Source organism: Humulus lupulus, chromosome 5, assembly GCF_963169125.1.
Source record: "Humulus lupulus chromosome 5, drHumLupu1.1, whole genome shotgun sequence".
NCBI classification, from domain to species: domain Eukaryota; kingdom Viridiplantae; phylum Streptophyta; class Magnoliopsida; order Rosales; family Cannabaceae; genus Humulus; species Humulus lupulus.
In genome coordinates, this window is record NC_084797.1 from 15958173 (window position 1) to 15969334 (window position 11162).

The window sequence follows — 11162 nt, forward strand, 5'->3', positions numbered from 1 at the left end:
TAAGGAAATCAAGAGAAAAAAGGTATGCGCAGAAATAAATTAAGTAAGAAAATTGGAATGCATCATAGCATAAATAGAAATGTATCACTAGGAAGGTAAGGAATAAGAATTATCTAATAGCTTTACAGTAAAAGAACCGAACAGGAATATCCAGGACGAACACTTTGAAACAAATCATAAGTTTCCATAATGTGTGGGCTGAAGAAACTAGACAGTGATAACTTGCACATGTTACTATCATAAACAAGGTCTCAAAGCATATCAAGCGACCAACTATCCTAAAACTTCATCTCATAGGAAACTAGACAGTGAGATAAATTATGCTTAAGAATTAATACATGTTCCCATTATGTTGTGGAAGTTGAGTGTATGCATGGCATACTTTTATTCTAAAGATATATTATTTACCTTCTGCCCAACAAATCTTTCTTTAAGTTCTCTGATGTGTTCCTGGACTTGAGGAAGCTCTAGTGCACGTATAAAGCGATCTGAATCTATACCGATGGGACACTGAAAATTTTAGCACTGCATTCTGCCCAACTGTATCGGGCACATTTACACCAGCCCAACCGATCCACCTTGCCTCAAACTCCTTCACGCCTTTAACACAACCATACAGTACAAGTGAATAACAAGTTTACAAAGAAAAAAACCAAATCATCAGGTAAAAAAAGTAACAAAAAACTATTAATACGGGGAACTATTTTGTTAGACACACAATAATATCATCAAGTAAACAATCTTAATATAGATATAAATAGACCAAACAATCTTAAAAAATGACGAGTAGGAATTGCATACCCAGAAGAGCACTGACTAAACTCCCATCACTAATCTCTAAATGCCATACATCTTCACCTTTCCTTACAGCAGAGACTGGTAATCTGTTAGCAACTACCAATAACCGTTGCCTAGCAGGATTTTTATCTGGCTTTACACATTGCTCATAATTGTTAGTCGTTGCAGTATCACCTTCAGGGCACTGTCCAACAGTGGCAACTTTCGAATTATCATCTTCTGTTAAGCAAACATCATTCTCAATATACTGAGCCCCCCTATTATTATTGTTATTATTCTCAGTAGTTACATCGTTTGATTGATAATAGTTGCAAAGTAACATACCATGTCCAAACTTGATGCAAATGAGAAGCTCTACTATGGAAATAGCGAAGGAAAGCCAACAGAATGCGCTGACTTTTTTCATTGGTTTTCTGCAATTTGGACACAATGATTATGAAAAGGTTAAAACCCTGGAAATGGTAGGCCAAGAGGGTATATGAATTCATTTCAAGAAAAGGAAAAGGATGTGCTGCTAGTGATTATGTCAGATAGAGAAAGAGGGTAGTGTACCTGTCTTGAAGATATGAGTTGTACTCGCGGATTGTAGGAATTGCTATTAGCCACCACAATATCAACCTATACACAATAACGAGGTTTCAAGGAGGAATCCACACACAGAACTTCAGAAAAAAGGTGTTGAGCTCTACTGTGAGGAAGACGATACAAAGGCTAACAACTTGAATGAAACGCCATGGACCAAGCAGGGGATGCCACTCATCTTTGTCCCACTGAGCTGGTGCAAATTGTTCTAGTGTTCTTTTGACCTGAGTCAGTAAAAAATGCATCTAACTCGGTGTCAATAACAAAGGTTCGCAAGAAACAGAATATGAGACATGACAAGCAAATTTCTTAAGCTAAAAAGTACAGGGAATCCATGATTTTCTGTTTACATGAAAAAAAACACTAAAACTCATGTATTTCTACTCCAAACAATATGATCCAATTTTCAACTTCTTGCTACAACTTAGTAACTCTCCATTAAATATTCAAAACTAAAACACCAAAGTCAGAGCATACTTTTCCAATAATATTAACTCTCCATTAAATATTCAAAACTAAAACACCAAACTTAGAGCATACTTTTCCAATAATATTAGGCTGGCGGCTTATCCCAACCCACTTGTACGTTTTTTCATCAAAGTACCTAACAGTATGCATTCCTGCCCAGATACCTGCAGCATACACACCAAAAGAAACTTGTCATAATTTGCACAGAAAGCTCATATAGCAGACAATGAAAAATTATAGCCACAATCTGCTTAATATTGTAGAAGAAATAATTGAATATTATGGCTACGGATAGAGCTCAACAATTTATAAGCAGAAATTGTTAATGAATTGAGTTCTCACCAAACCAGTTGCAGATCAAAATATCAAGAACAATACTGTCCCACCAGCATTCATTAAAATTTGGTAGCATGTGACAGAAGGTAAGCTGATAATGCCAAGATAAGCTTTAATATACAGCCATAACCACCAAAGCACTCAAAACACACTTGTCGGAAACATAAAAGACATTTGATCTCCGCTCAAAGAAGGAGAAAGCTGAACCAATTTAAATAAACTATGAAAGGCACACAATAAAACATATTATATTTGTCAAAGAACTAACCTCCATCATCTCAAATCCAATTGATAGCACCCAAAGAAGAGGCTGGTTACAAAGCAATATAGCTTTACCCCACCATCCAATAATATGAGCTAAAACGAATTCATCAAAAAGTGTTTCCTATAGAAATTAAAATATTATAAACATAGAGAAGTCAGAAGTCTGCTTAACTACAACATAAAAGACGTACACAGTACACCAAGAGGATATGATAAGAGAATATCATAAGTAAATAGATTATTGAAGAAGAAATCATACATAAACATTCTTAAACCTGCTTGTAGGATTTTTAGGAATATATATGTAGCAGTCAGGTCCATAAGATCTTTCAGGAAGTTCTGCACGTAATTACAAAGGCAGAATTCCAAAGTATAAACAATCAGCATAAGCTTCTCATTCAACTGATGAAAAATAAAAGAATTTGCATAAATAATATGCAAAGTTAAATTTTGCAAGCTTAAACTGCATTACCAACACCAAGATCCGAATGGAGAAACTTCATAAATTGTCGAGCATCATCTCGCTTCTGGAAAGAGAGAAAATGTAAAGTTGTTACCATAAGATATAAATAAAAAAAACAAAATCATAGATAAATGAATAACTTCAAAAGGCTGAAAAAAATGTGATAAGAATCTGAAGTAGATGACTCTAGAGTGAATCAAAAGAATGTTTCTCCACAAATTTTTATTTTTTGGAAAAAATGATCACTATACCGATAGGAAAGAGAAGAGTTGACCTGAAAAAGAAAAAATGTGATAGCAACAAGGAAAACAACAGCCATGCCATGAACTAAGCGCCAAATTGCCGGATGCGGTCTAATCAGAATCCTGTATGAATTTATGTCAGAAAACAACATACAGGATTCAACTGAATACCTCTTGAAACTCTAGCATAAACCAGACATAAAATAGTTCACATGTTTTATGCTAATTCTTTTGCAAAAAAATAAAATAAAACAGGTGAGAAAAATTTTACCCATTCATCAACCTTCAGTCCCCATCTGTCCCCGACCTTGCACAAGACGCAGTCGACCACCGCCTGGACCGATCTAGCCCTCACCACCAAAGCACCGTTTGCATCCCATCATTGTCAACCTTTAGTCCCTACCTACGTCCTATAGTTGTCGAGCCTTAGTCCACGCCTGATGGACAATCGGAGTAGCTCTTACGGCGGAGCAGAAGAGGAATCAGAGAAAATTGGTGCGAAGGAGCTTTCGGAGCCTTTGCCTTTTAGATTTTCTAAAACCATCAAAATTCATAATCGGATCATGAAAGAAAAGAAAAACCATAAAAAAAAAAAGGAAACGAAAGTGATTTTCCCCTTTTCTTTCTCTTTTTCTCGCTCAAGAAGCTCAACGACTGGAAATTGAAGGTTGACAGAGAGATAGAGAAAGACGAGAGAGAGAGTGAGGAGTTCGGATGTAGTACCAAGCCGACGAAATGGGGAAAGGAAATGGGTCTCAGAAATGTTGAAGGAAAGGATGGGTCTCAGAAATCAGAAATGTTGAAGGAGAGGAAATGTTGAAGGAGAGGAAATGGGTCTCGGGTCTCAGAAATGTTGAAGGAATTGAAGGAAAGGAATTGGGTCTCTCGGGTCTCACAAATTTTCAGTTCTCACAAATGAAAAAAAATGCTAAGTGGCAGGATGGTGTAATTATTACCGCCCTCTTTTCATAAAGTGGCCCAATATAGTACTCTAGCATAATACTTTTTTATTAGTATTATATTCATGTGTTATGGAAAGGGGTATTTGGTGTAGTGTCAAATATATCCACATAATAATTTGGTCTCAATCCATAAACACATAAATATACAATTATGCCCTATATGGGCCAAAATTACTAAAATGCCCTTCTAATAAGAAATGGGCCCACATGCATACAAATACAATCATAGAATAATATAACTCACATAATCATGCATATTTACAGATAATAATACAATAAACCAGTTATTGCCCTCCTGGCCCCCTAATCAAGGCACTAAGCCATATTATGGAATTTGGGACGTTACAGTTTTTGAACCAACGATGCAGTGCAATAGGGAGAGCACCTAGGTGCCTAAAAAATTGGAAAAATGAAGGACTACGATTCCCAAGTGTGAGGGCCAATTTACCTAAAATAAATATTAAACAAAAAGATTTGTATATAATACCCCATATAATTTTTTTATTTAATTATTTGTAGTAATTAAATATGTGATTGAATATTTTGATAATTAAAATAATATTAGGTATATTAATTTAATAAAATATTTTTGAGTAGATCGCTTAGATAGTAGTATTTGAAAACTTTGGTGTAAAAATAAATATAAATAGGAATGATTATTTTTTTAGTGTATAGTTTTGATTGGAATCTCATAACTAGAGTCTTAGAATAATTTTTAATAACTATTGGGATATTCTATAATTTATTTTGGGGACTTTGGACTTTAATTTTATGTTTTGGCGATATACATTAATCATATAAAGTATTTTGGACTATAGTTCGTGTATGTCGAATATATAGTGTATTATTTGGGGTTTATACTATAGTTCTAAGTCTCTAATTATTTAATGAAATAATTGGCACTATAAATGGATTTAAGATCATTATAGGCAATTGGAATTGGTTACTATGGCTTAATGGTGATCGTGGATGGTTAATGTTATGACTAACAGGCTAAAGTGTGATTAGACACATGATTAGTGCCTTAATTATGTAGTTTTTGACTTATTAAGAAAATGGTGGGAAAAGGAGAGTTTTTATCATGTAAATGTTTGAGATAAATGAGAGTGGGAGGGTGTTTACCTCTCATTTTGCACAGCCCACTTTTTGAACCTAGAGAGAAAACTAGAAAGAGTTGAGTGCTTGGGATTTCAGTTGGTATAATTCATCACTCGAAGGCTGCAATAATTCATCACTCAAGGGTAAGTTTTTGGCTTAAACTTTTTTATGGTTTCATTCATGGAATTACTTTTGAGGATATTTGTTTGGTTATAGAAATTGGAAGGCTAAACTTTGGAATTGAGGCTTGTGGTTTTGACCTAGGCTAAGATCACCAACAAGGGTAAGTGTTCTTCATTTCTCTTAATGATATTGAGATTATATTTGGTTCTTCGAGTTATCATTTGTGTGTGTATAAGATTGGAGAGCAAACTTGAAGGGAGAAGCATCATATTTTTCGGATATTGAAGCTAAGGGAAGTTTTTTCTTTTCTCTTTAATAATTGATGATAGATTCATAAGTTTATGATTTTCTACGATATTAATGTTGTTGGATTGATGATCATTGATTTGTGATGTTAAATTTTATTTTGATTGTTGTAAACACTTAGAAATGATTAATACATTGATCTTTGTGGTTAGATGTTGAGATGGAGCAGTTATTCTTTGTGTGGGAGGCAGATACTTTTTTTTAAAAGCTTTCGGCTAGCTTTAACGGTGGTGGCCGCTAGTGTGATTGCCATGTTGGGTTTCGGTTACAAGCACCCCAACCATGGGTCGTGTATGGTGGTGTGCTCAGCTAGGGGAGAAACACCGACCCCTTCTTGGGACTTTGGTGCATGTTCGATTGGTTAAGCAACCACCACTCTGTGGTGTTGATAGTGGTGGTGGTGGTGGCGGCCATGGTAAAGATGTGGCGATGATGATGATGATGAGGTCAATGGAGAGAGAAGCTCGGGTGAGCCTTGGAAAAGCCTTAGAACCAGTGTTAGTGATGCATGGAACATGCATGAACCATGCACGTGAAGTGCATGCATGGCTTGAGTCATTAATGGTTTAGGGCTCGGGAATTCATTTTAGTCTTTAAGTTTTGATTTAAGGCTCGGGAATAATTTCAAAGGTTAGAAATTATTTTATTACATTTTATATGAGATTTTTAATAAAGTGTGCAAAAATATGGCATTTTTTCAAAACAAAAAAAGGGTTATTCAATGGCTTTTTTTAAGAATTTTAAATTTTATGGGTTTATTTTCCCATATTTTTGTATAAAAGTTTGTTTATGCCATAGTTTTTCTCTTAATCAAGTTTTATTAATTTGGAAGGGTATGTTTGTAATTTGCTTATTATTTTTTTTATCTTATTTGTTTTTTTATATTATTTTTATATAACTAATTTTATATTCAATTTTCCTTTTTTTTTTTATAATATGAATTGTGTTTATTATTAATTTTTATTTATTATAAACATTTTTTCCTTTTTTTTAGATTGTACATTTCTTTTTTCAAATTCTGGGTAAGGTAACCAATTACCCTGAGAGGAGTAATCGTCTACCATAAGAGGGGTAACCAGTTACCATAAGAGTAGTGACGGGTCACTCATATTAAATGTGAAAAGAAATATCAAATTTGAAGGAAAAAGAGAAATAACACTTCATTAAAAAAGGAAGAAGAAGTAACTATGATTTTAGTAACATAAGTAACCAACTACCATAAAGAACCCAGAAATATACACACACATCAGAACGTGAAGGTAACTAGTAGCTCCCAAAAATATACACACAAAGAACAGGAAGGTAACCAATTACCACATACCTGAAGATAGAAAGAAAAAAATCAAATCCACCATCTTTCTCTCTCTCCCATCTTCTTCTCTTCCCTCTCCAAGAACCCTAGCTGCCGCCTGCCTTTCCGCCGCCTGGGTTCGTGTCTAGGCCACCTCCCTGCATCACCTTCGACCATGAACCACCTTCCTCCCTCGCCTCTGACCACCACCAAAACCCCTTATCCCCTGCACGCGAGCCTAGTCGTTTTGGATCTAGGTGCGTATCAACACCACGGCTGGAGCTGGAGGTGGTTCGTCATGGAGATGGTGGTGTCGCACCTGGGCCCGTGCTCAGATGGGATCTCGAACGGAGCTGGTGTCTTGGATGGATGGGCTTGTGTTGAGCTGGAGTCTCGAACGGTTGGAGTTGGGTTCGGATGGTGGGGCTCGGGTGGAGCTAGGGTGTTGGATTCGACTGGGGTCGCCAAAGCTGAAGGGGATAGTGCCAACCGAAGCTGGAGGGTATGGTGCAGCTGGGATTTGGAAAGAGAATGGGTTTGTGTGGATGGGTTTGGAGAGAGAAAGGGTTTTTGTGGCTGGGGTTTGAGAGAGGGAGAAGAGTGGAATGCTAATTTTACAATAGTAACCCTATTTGGCTGATGTGTTTTGGTTTTAAATTTACCTTACATATTTAGTTAGCTAGTAATTGTGTTTCCCATACTTTTTTTTTTCTTTAATAAATTTTCCCATACAAATTAGCAAAAGTATAATCCTCATATTTTTTAAAAATGCCCTTAAGATTAAGATAATTATCATAACGACTTAAGGCTTAGGGCTCGAGAATTTGTATTTTGAGAAATACTTGGAGTTTAGACTCAAGATTTTAGACCTAGAATAAGAATGAATTATTGTTGTGGATAATAATTTTCTAAGTTTATTTTGGTCTCGAAGAGTATTTTGGTCATTTTACCCCAAGGACTCGGGTTTGAGCCGAAAGTTGGGATCGAGATTTTGGGATAGAATTCCTTACATTTTTTTTAAGAAACTTAGTAGAGTTGTAAGCTAAGTTTGAACGTATTTTTTGGTTACAGGACTTAGAAGTCATCGGATCACTCACCAAGTGTTGAGATTGGTTAAATGTTTAACACAAGGTGGTGCAAAATACTTAATTGTTTCACATAATGGTGGTGTGAAATTTGTGTTTTAATTAATTAATTGTGCTTTCATCCCTCATTTTTTGTTTTTGTCATCATACAATTGATGATTCCATGTGATAAAATTATATTTTGATCATTATTCTATCTTTTTATCTTTAATTTTCTCAATTAAAATTTGATTATCAAAATTTGCCTTCAAACTTTGAATATAGTTTGTTAATTATCAAGATTTTCCTTTATACTATGAATATGATTCTTGTCTAATCTCTAGGGTTTGTATTATTGAATTAATTCATTTAGCCATTGTTGATATATGTTTTTGTGAGCCTTACATTCTCAACACTAAGAAGTTCCAGTGCTAAGGAGTCAAGGTAAGGAAGTCTACATTTGAGTAACTTAGGATATGTGGAAGTCTACTGTATAGAATTCCTAGTATGCTACTAGAACTATTTAGGATTGTATATGAGACTATATGATATGAAAATGTATGCTGATAGTTGTGGATATTAGGAATGTATATGTGGATTTATATATTTTGAGACAAGCAATGTTGTGTATGCTTGCTATGTGAAATGAGATATGTCGTGTTCTATATGCTTGTTGTTGTACTAGGGGGTTGTTGTGTAAGAATATGACATATTAATCTCACACTAGCTACCATTAGGTCATCTAAGGTGGCAAAGATTGACTATGTCCATGTAGGAGTAACATCAACGTTTTAGTGGAATAGATATGCTCATATGAGAGAGGTTTCAATGTTCCACAAAGAGTCAGCCAAGTTGATATGTGATAAGAGCTCGAGAGCTAGCATAGTCAATGAGAGTGGCATAGGGCTTAGACCACCATCAGTCTTTGAGGTTGATCATCTCTAGCTAAAGGTCTCAATGAAAGTATTGTTTAATGTTTGTGATTACATGTTTTGACTATGAGAATGTCTTAAGTATATTGCTAAGTTGAGATTAAAAGATAAGTTTGAGAATGATAGTTAATTGAAAATGATACATTATGCTATGTATGATTATATGATTACTTGTTCATGTTTTGTTTGCTTAAGCTCACTCAGTTACTCTGTGTGCAGGTAAGACCAAAGCCTAAGAGCCTGGTATAGGTGGCTGATAGGGATCTCGTTTGCATACAGTGACAAACCTGACATGTAGGATTGGTAGGCTTCCAAGTCCTCCACATCAATTTCATGGTGATGGATATCACTTATTGTAACGCCCTACTACCTTAGATCCATTACTAAGTGAATTTAAAACGTGCGTTTAACTCGTTAATCGAGGTTTAAAGATAAATGTGTAACCAAAACATAAACAGATACATAAACTTTGAAAATAATTTCATTTACTGAAAATCGTAAAATGTTTAACATTTGGGATCCCAAAGTACAGTTTAGAAATATTACAACTCAAAGCGTATTCATAGTTGACTAAACGACAAAATCTAGTTTATACATTCATCTCCCAAAAATGCCCCTGACCGTGGCAGTCAGGCTGACCAAACATGTACACGCTGCCTCACGCTCGCTAAACTCATGATTGGTTTACTTTCTCCTTGCCCTTACCTGCACCACAGAGCACCCGTGAGCCGAAGCCCAGCAAGAAAGCTCACAAACAGACAACAGATGCATATCAAACACTTATCAGCTAAACAGGCCATCAACTGGCTAACACATACGGCCATGCCGTCCCAGGCGCTCTACCAAACCCTGGATTCGTGGTCCATATCGTGAGGATATCCCAGGTATCCTTTAGGATCTATCCTAGCAACTCGCACTCCGCATGCTAAACGCTGCTTCCGGCCCTGGCCTCTTGCCGCACTCGGCCTTGCACTCCACGTGCCTATCGCCGTTCCCGGCCCATTTCCGTTCTTGGCCTTCGCCGTTATCGGTCTTCACTGTTCACGGCTCATGCCGCTCAATCAATACATTCACATAGGATAAAGGTAATCAACGAGCTAAGCATACATAAACTCAATCAAAGGGTCAATCCCACAGCACAGTCGTATAGGGCCAAGCCCCCAACTCATGCTCTAGGGGAAAAAATAGCTTTCTTACCTGTGTTCCGAGCTTCTTATGCACCAAAGTCACGAGCACAGTCCTCTAACCCGAGCCTCTCCGAAAACCTAGTCACAACACATTTAAAACATTCTTTAATACTGACCAATCCAAAACCATTTCCCGGGACCAATCCCGTACTCTCGAGACCTCCAATTTCTCAAAACAAAGTAGCGGAAAAATCCCTCGATCACCCTGGGCAAAAGCCCTAAAATGGAAAATTTCCCCTGCCCAAAAAAATAGCCTAGCGCCGCGCTGCTACCCATTGAGGGCCGCAACGCCCAGAAGGTTCCCTGTTGCCTGATGCAGCCTTGCGCCGCAGCACCAAAGAACAGGGCCTCGGCGCCCCTACTCGAACCCAGAATCCTGGGTTTTCCCCTTGCACTTCCCCGAGCCAAAACACTCCCAATTCAACCCCAATGCATACCTAGACCCCAAAACGAATTCAAAACCTCAAATGAACCATCTAACAGCTCAGAAACATCAATAACAAGCATAAACACATAATCACACCCATATTTCACACTTTGGTTTCAAATTTCAGAAACTTAAACCAGTAGGCCAAATACTTAAACCAAGGCTTGTAAAACTTAAACCATGCCTCAAAATTCTTAAACCACACCAGAAACAAAATTTAGTGATGCTTAGAACTCTTACCTCAATCAAGAATTTGACTTTGAGCTCCCCTCAATTCCAGCTTCAAGATAAATCCTCTTGTTTCACAGACTGAATTCCCACACACAAACCATCCACAAACCAACTTTCAATTTTCATGCTCACACTCTAAAAATCAAGCTTGGAACTTAAACAAAACAGTGATGGATTCTTACCTCTGAATAATTCTTGACCTATACTTGGTATTGGTTGCCTCAAGCCAACTTAATTCTCCTCCTAAACCTCACAATTTCAGCTCCCTTCCTTTTTCCCTTTCCTTCTAGGTTCTCCTCAACCTTCAGCAAGAACAAGAGCATCTAAGTGTAAACGTGAATGATCTTTCCCTCAGCTGAAGTTATCTAAATCCCTGCCAAAAGACCAT

General features: G+C 36.8%; 1 pseudogene; it reads right to left on the bottom strand.

The window, feature by feature from the left end:
• Nucleotides 1-430: 430 nt before the first annotated feature.
• Nucleotides 431-3533, bottom strand: LOC133778884 (CDP-diacylglycerol--serine O-phosphatidyltransferase 1-like; annotated as a pseudogene).
• Nucleotides 3534-11162: the final 7629 nt, after the last annotated feature.